Below are 7,376 nucleotides of genomic sequence, written 5' to 3'. Positions count from 1 at the left end.
GTGAGCACAAATGTGCAAGGATCTGTGAACCCGAGGGACACCTCGGTGCATTTTCAAGGATTTGGCGGTGATGAATCAAATGATTCTTGGAGGCATTACAATCCGGTCTCAGAATCCGATATTCAGAAGTATGCCGCTTTCCGTAGGGCATTTCAAGCAAGAAAGGATCAACAAACAAAGCAACTTCAACAGAAGCAGCAGCAGATTGAAACCGTAGCCAAATACTGGGCCAACGCCATCAGCAATGCTAATACGGTTGCCACAATTCAAAACGTCCAGGACTAGATGGAAGAAACGGCTGAGACTATCCGCAAAGCTCAGGCCAATCCAATTAATGCAGGTTCATCAAAGCCCCCTCCTACCACTCCTGATAATAACTCTCAAGAGGACGGAACTGCAATTGAAGTCAGTTCAGCACCAACTTTTGGCTTTGATGACTTCGATCCAAATGAAGTCAATCAACCAGAACAGTCAGAAGATGTTATGATGTTTTTCGATGAAGAATAAGAGTCTAGCGGATCTCAGCACTCGACGTCAAAACCCAAGGAGAAGAAGAAGAAAAAGAAGCAAGCAGTCTCCCGAAAAGAATTTTTGTCTCTACAAAACAAAGTAGATCAGATTCTGGCTGCAGTCAAATCATCCCAACCGCAATCAGAGGAATCGCATGGCCCGCAGTCTCTTATCGACCGCATCGAAAGACTAGAAGCCAGAGAGCGTCTTGCTGCAGAACGCATCTCCCTTAAAGTGGAAATAGGGATTCGGGTCCTAGACAACAACCGCAAGGCTGATCATCAACACTTCATCTCCACTGCTGAAAAACTCATTTCTGAAGTATCCTCCATCAAATCGGATCTTCAGACCATCATTAAGGACCAGTCTGCTCAGTCTCAAAAAGTTGTTGAAGAAACGCACAATGCATATGAATCCGCAATCTCTGTCCTACAGTCAACAATCAACAATCTCCGCAGGTCACTATCCTCCAACTTTCACGGTCCCAAAATCCTGCAACTCACCAAGGAGATTCACCATTTACTCTTCAACCCCGCAATCCCAAACAACCAACAACTTGCGGATGCTCTAAAAGCTCAGTTTCATGAAGTTTGTGGCAAAATTGACGGTCTTCGACAATGGATTGAGGAAGTACCAATTGCTCCTCCCTCAAGAGGGGGAAGTGAAGACCAAAGCTCGGATCAAATCTCACATCTGCAATCCCATCCGCACCAACATAGAAGCTCTCCAGTCATAAATGAAAAAGTTCCTACTCCTCAACCTTCACCGCAACCTTCTCCTCAAAAGAGCCAAACTCATCAGTCTCCACCGCAACAAACACCTATTCAAGAGCCTCATCATTCTCCTAAGCGACCCGAGACTCCCCCTCATTTCAAGAACTTAGCTTCCCACATGTCATCAGATCACTCAAACGACTCTCCTGCAACCAAACAGAAGAAAGTTGACTGGAGATCAGCTAAATTTGCTGAGATGATCTGGAGGGAAAATGGAGTTGATATTACAATGGATGAATCCGTCATCAACTCATGGGTCAATCCGCACAGAAGATTACAAGATGACAATTACAAGCCCTACCTCACATATGCAGAACCTCCTACTGACGGTTATTGGGACATTCCTATCTCCCCCAACACAAAGTACTTCACTGTGTTTGAACCCTTTGACCGCAGTATCCCCGATGTTAAGAGGTTACCCTTAGAGTTTGAGAGACTCAACAGCTTTCATGCCAAACATGGGTCTTCTATAGAGAAAATCTGGTCAAATGACAGACCCTCCGCAGTCAAGAATTACAAGCCTCGAAAGTTCATGAAGGCAGAATTCATCGAGTACACTCTTACCAGAAGAAGCTCAGACTATGTCCAAACTCAAGCTGACTTCCCTTGCATGAACCTGGAAGAAATCTTCCTGATTGCAAAGGTATTTTAGAATAAGTCTGAAAAGCATCCAAGGATGAAGATTGCTTATGAAAGGGTCTGTACCTTTCTCAAGGAGACTGTGTGTGACTTCGCAAAGATCGATGCTGACATCCACCTGGCACTTGCTTAGAAATTCAACCTTCCTCCTCTTGAACCAGCTCCGGTCCTGACTGATGGCTTTCAAGAAAGATCCCTTGGAGCAACCAACATCCCAGATCTTGGAGTCATCTTCAAACGATTAAATGATGAAACTAAATACTTCATCCCGATGACTGCCATGAATCGTATGACCCGTAAGCAATTGGATATTATTCAGGCTGCAGTCAACAAATCCAAACATACGACTGCTGAAGTGAAGTTTGAAATATCAAGGAGGATTACATGGCTTAAGGAAGTCAGGAAGTTCTGGTGGATTCTCATCAAGTTCCTCAAGCTCAACACTTGAAAGAAAAGTTGAAGAGGTCACTTAAGGGGAAATTGTTGAAACATTAAAAGTGACCCTCTTCAACTTAAAAGAGATCTGAAGTTGCTTCAGGAACCGCAGTCAATCTCTCCCCGCAGTCAGATCAGCATCCGCAGTCATCGTCATCAGTTCTTAGATTCAGCCTTTTATCTGTTCCTTGTATAAGTACTTTCTTTTATCCATAGTGCCCTGCGTGGCAACTCAAGCAGATTAGGCTGTATGTAATCTTCGAGACTCTATAAATAGAGTTCTCTATTTCTCAATGAATATACCTCTCTTACGCATCTTGAATCTTATCACTCATCTTTCTCTATACTACCTTATCATCTAAATATAATCGTAACTCCTTGTAATCTCTCTTCAAGAGCAAGTGTTTTCTAGACTTAATCACTAAGTTTGATCTCACTCACTAACTTGGTCTGATTGCATTCCTTGTTAAGAATCAACTTAAGTGTATACTTGATATAATACTTGCTATCTTTTATATTTCCTTATCTTTCCGCAACTAATCATCTAACTATCTAACTCTAACTTATATTATTGTTGAGCTTTATGATCCTTTGAGATTAACTTTAATTTCCGCAATATAAACTTGTTCTAACGTTTGTTCAAGTGTGTTTCTCAAGTTTTTCTCTCAACATAAACTCATCCCACATTAGTGGGAGAATGAAAAGGAAATTGGTTTATAACTACAAAGACTAGCTACTTTTGTAAGACTTATTAGAACCAATGCTCTCTCTTGCACGCGCACGCAGTAGAGGTGCAAATGCGAGCCAAATTCCGCTTCGGGCCACTGAACTTGTATGCGACGCTTCTGTTTCATCTTTTCTTTCTCTCTTGTTGCAACCAAGGAATCTCCGTGATTTATGTGTTGATGCAAAGAGAAAAGGTGATTGCTTATGTATCGCGACAACTTAAAGTGCACGAAATCAACTACACGACTCATGACCTTGAGCTAGGAGCAGTAGTCTTTGCTCTAATGATCTGGAGACACTAATTGTACGTATGAAATGTACTACCTTTACGGATCACAAGAGTCCCTATCATATTTTCGATCGAAAAGAAACTTTGTAAGGAATAGATATATAGTTTGAGCTTAAGGATGACAAGACACGTTATTACATGAATAGGATCTAGACACCAAGGTTTAGTGACATCAAGAGCTTAGTTTTGGACGAGGCTCACAGATCAAGATATTATGTTCATCTTGGTTTCGATATAAAGTACCTGGATTTAAAGAAGTTGTAATATTAGCCGAACCATCCAAACCATGGAGGATATGCTCTGAGCATGTGTAATAAACTTTAGAAGCTCATGGGATACTCATTTACCCTTTATTAAGTTTTGTTATAATAATATCTATCACACTAGCGTAAAAGCCGCACCATTTAAGGCTTTATACGGAACTAAATGTCGATCGTTGTTATGTTGGGCGGAGATTGGAGATACCCAATTGGCTAGGAAGCATTCAAGAGATACACACACACACACACACACACACATATATATATATATATATATATATATATATATATATATATATATATATATATATATATATATTCAACGAATATACTTGGGTCTAATGCTTAATTTCATACTCGTGCAAAGTATAACACGAATATTTAATGAACTCACGAAAATGGTCGAATCAAGTTTGTTAGACGCGACTCTTTAATCGTCTATTCTCGGAATTCTACTTATCAGGAATCCCGATCCGTTTGAATTTTTGAAAATCCTTGGATTTGACGACATCATTCACTAATTTCAAACTGAACAAAATCATTTATACATGGTTAACAAGTGTTACATTATTTATTTTTTTGGTACCTTAAAACATACATAAAAGACATAATGGAAGGATGGGACATTTGCTTGCATTTCTAAATAAATTTACTACTTAAATTGACTTTAGAAGTCTAAGTCATCATAGACAACTCTTTTCTTTCCCCTCCTTACGTGTGATCTTTCCCTATCTAACCTAAGTCCATGCAAAACTAGTATATATATATATATATATATATATACATGAGGAAAAAGGTGACATTGCTTTTAATTTTCAACAAATGTACATGGATAGGTAAGGTAATGACCTATTAGGTCTTAAAAAGTTATTGGCACTCAACTCTCCTCAAATACCCATGTTTTTTTTTCTCTCTCTCTCTCTCTCTCACACACACACACATTGACTTACACTCACATGAAACTTAGTACATAGACATGATTATGTTTATGACCTTGCTTCTAACTTTTCATCTAAGTACAATCAGTTTTGGAATATAAATGATTTTCCATATTGGAGCGTCTTTCCTTTACATTTTTGCAGCCCCAAACTCACTCAAAACTCTCTCTTTCCCTTGTTTGTTTTCTGATCGTAATCATTCAAAGAACACCTCCATTGGAGGTGTTGCTGTTGTGTTTATGACAAACAGAAAGAAGCATCACCCCATTCTTCTTCTTTCCTTTTCCACCGAATAAGCAGCCCAAGAACACCCCCACTAGAGGTGTTTTGCTGGTGATTTCCGGCGAGTCAAGGGTAGCAGCCCCCTCCGGTTTCTCCTTCTGTTTTGCGATGCACCAAGCAACCCAAACACCCCCTCTTATTCAATCTTACATGCTCTCCCTCTCCCTCTCCCTCTTGTGAAAAAGCAGTGAAACAGAAACAGGAGGCAACAAAGAGGCTACTGAAACAGCCCCTGCCACCCCTTGCTGTCGAGAACCACCAAAACAGTGGTGGTGCTTCATTTTCTCACCCTTTCGGTCAAAGAGCATCCCAAATATTCATCATTTCAGTGGGTTTAAGAGAGAAAAACAGTTTCTAGGTCCCCTTTCAATAGTTGGTTAAAATTCAAGACAAGAAGTTTCCCGGGAAGATAAACGAAAACGCGAGCAAGAACACACGTCAAAGGTGAGTTTCTACGGCCCCTCATTTCCGATTTTGATAATTTGGGGGAGAATACCTTTGTGTTGGTAAATGTTTTAATAATCAAAAAGGATTTTGCAAACAAACATGTGTTATACAGGTGGTTATAAATGGTATTTTTATATACAAAATGATAAGATGAAATGAGTTAGCATGAAAACTTTGAAACTCATAAAGACAGATTAGAGTGTTAGTATTACGATATATATATATATATATATATATATATATATATATATATATATATATATATATATATATATATATATATATATATATGCTCTGTGTAGTGTCCTGAACATTGAATGTTAATGGAAATAAAAAAAAATGTTTAGGTGTAGAAAGTAACAAGACAAGGAACGAAATTACAAATGCATACAGAAGGTTAGATAACTAAATATTTATGCTCTGTTAAGTATATTAGAATTTCATATATGGATAACTAAATTGTAAATACTAAAGACTACAAAGATTAAAGCATATCAGGGATTGTAACATCCGAGTCACGGGTATTTCCCTTGAACTATTTAAGTGTTTAAATAAGAAGTATTGTGAGAAGGACCCTATGTTGGGCGTACATAGTGTACGCGCGGTGTACACGAGCGAGGCGCGTAGCGGGGGAAAGCCTTACGTACGCTGGACGTACCCAGGCGTACGCTGGGCGTAACTTGTCCAGTTGCAAACCCTAAATTTTAGGGTTTGCACTATATATAAATACATTAACTCCATCCCAAACCTCATTACCTCATCCTCCACTGTCCCTAAAGAGTAGAAATCGAACCCTAGACCTCTTGCATGCTTTGTGAGCTAATTTGGTGCACTTTTGGGTGATTTTTGTTGGTTTTGGAGAAGAGGAAGTTAGAAGAAGGAGGAAGAACGTGAGAAGGGCTTGTAGATCCAGGAGTTTGGTACCTTTTCTGTCTCATTTGAGGTATCACGCTTCAAACTTGGCTAATGCATGTTTAGATTTGGTTTTGGGGTGTTTTATGTCACTTTTGGACTCTATTGTTGAGGTTTCTTGAGTCTTGGTAGTTCCAGACCATAAGAGCTGTCCTTTTTAGCTCTTAGTAGCATTTAGAGTTATAAAAATCGGACCTTGATGGTTAAGCCACAACCATACAAGTGTTTGATGGTCACAAAGTTTGCTTAATGACTTAAATCATGTTTTAACCCTCATCTTTGCATGCAAAGACATAAAGTTTGTAACTTTATGGGTTAGAACGTCTTAAAGGACCTGGATCTATGTTTTGGACGTTAGGACTTAATGGACTAAGTCACAAAAGGAGACTTAAGGAAGCTGGCCAGTATGTTGGGCGTACACTCTGGTACGCTGCGCGTACTGGGTCAACTTCCCGCTTCCTGTCAAGGACAGCGTACATCGGGCGTACGTGCTAGGTATACCGCGCGTACGCATACAGGTTGGCGAATATAGGCTTTTCGGCCTTAGAAGTTTGGGCATGGATTGTTGGGCCTCATGGCCCACTGTGGAATAAGGCCTCTGGGCCTAGAACTGAGATTTATGGTATTGGGCCTTTAGGGCCATAATGGGCCATTATAAATTGTTATTTTGGGCCAAGAGTATGTTGGGCTTAAGTTAAGGCCCATTTGAGGAGTTGGGCCCAATTTGGAAAATTAGGCCATTGGTGGGCCACTAGTGGGCTTGGAGAGACTATTTAGATTTGGGCCTTTCAGGTTATGGTGTTGGGCCTTAGACATTGGCCAAATTAGATCAAGGGTAAAATGGTCATTTTACCCTAAGAAGGATTATTAGTTTTTGACTAAGTGTTGTTGTGGTAATGATAGCTCGGGGAGTCGTCGCAGCAATGGTTAGAGATTTCTTGTCGTGAGATTCTGCATTCAGCCTTGTGAGGTGAGTTACCTTCCCGGTAGCAGTGGGTCTAAGGCACCAAGGCCGACCCACTAGTAGGAGTTTGTAGTTAGATGATTGTCTTTGTGATAATTATCTGGTATGCCACTATCTGCTATGATTTATGAGCTAGTATGCTATGGTATTATGTGATAGTGGTAGGGGTGAAATAGACCCTGTATCCGGTCAATAAGACCG

Source organism: Lactuca virosa, chromosome 4 (genome assembly GCF_052849685.1).
Source record: "Lactuca virosa cultivar CGN04683 chromosome 4, Lactuca_virosa_CGN04683_v6, whole genome shotgun sequence".
NCBI lineage: Eukaryota > Viridiplantae > Streptophyta > Magnoliopsida > Asterales > Asteraceae > Lactuca > Lactuca virosa.
Note: the sequence above shows the minus strand (reverse complement) of the source record.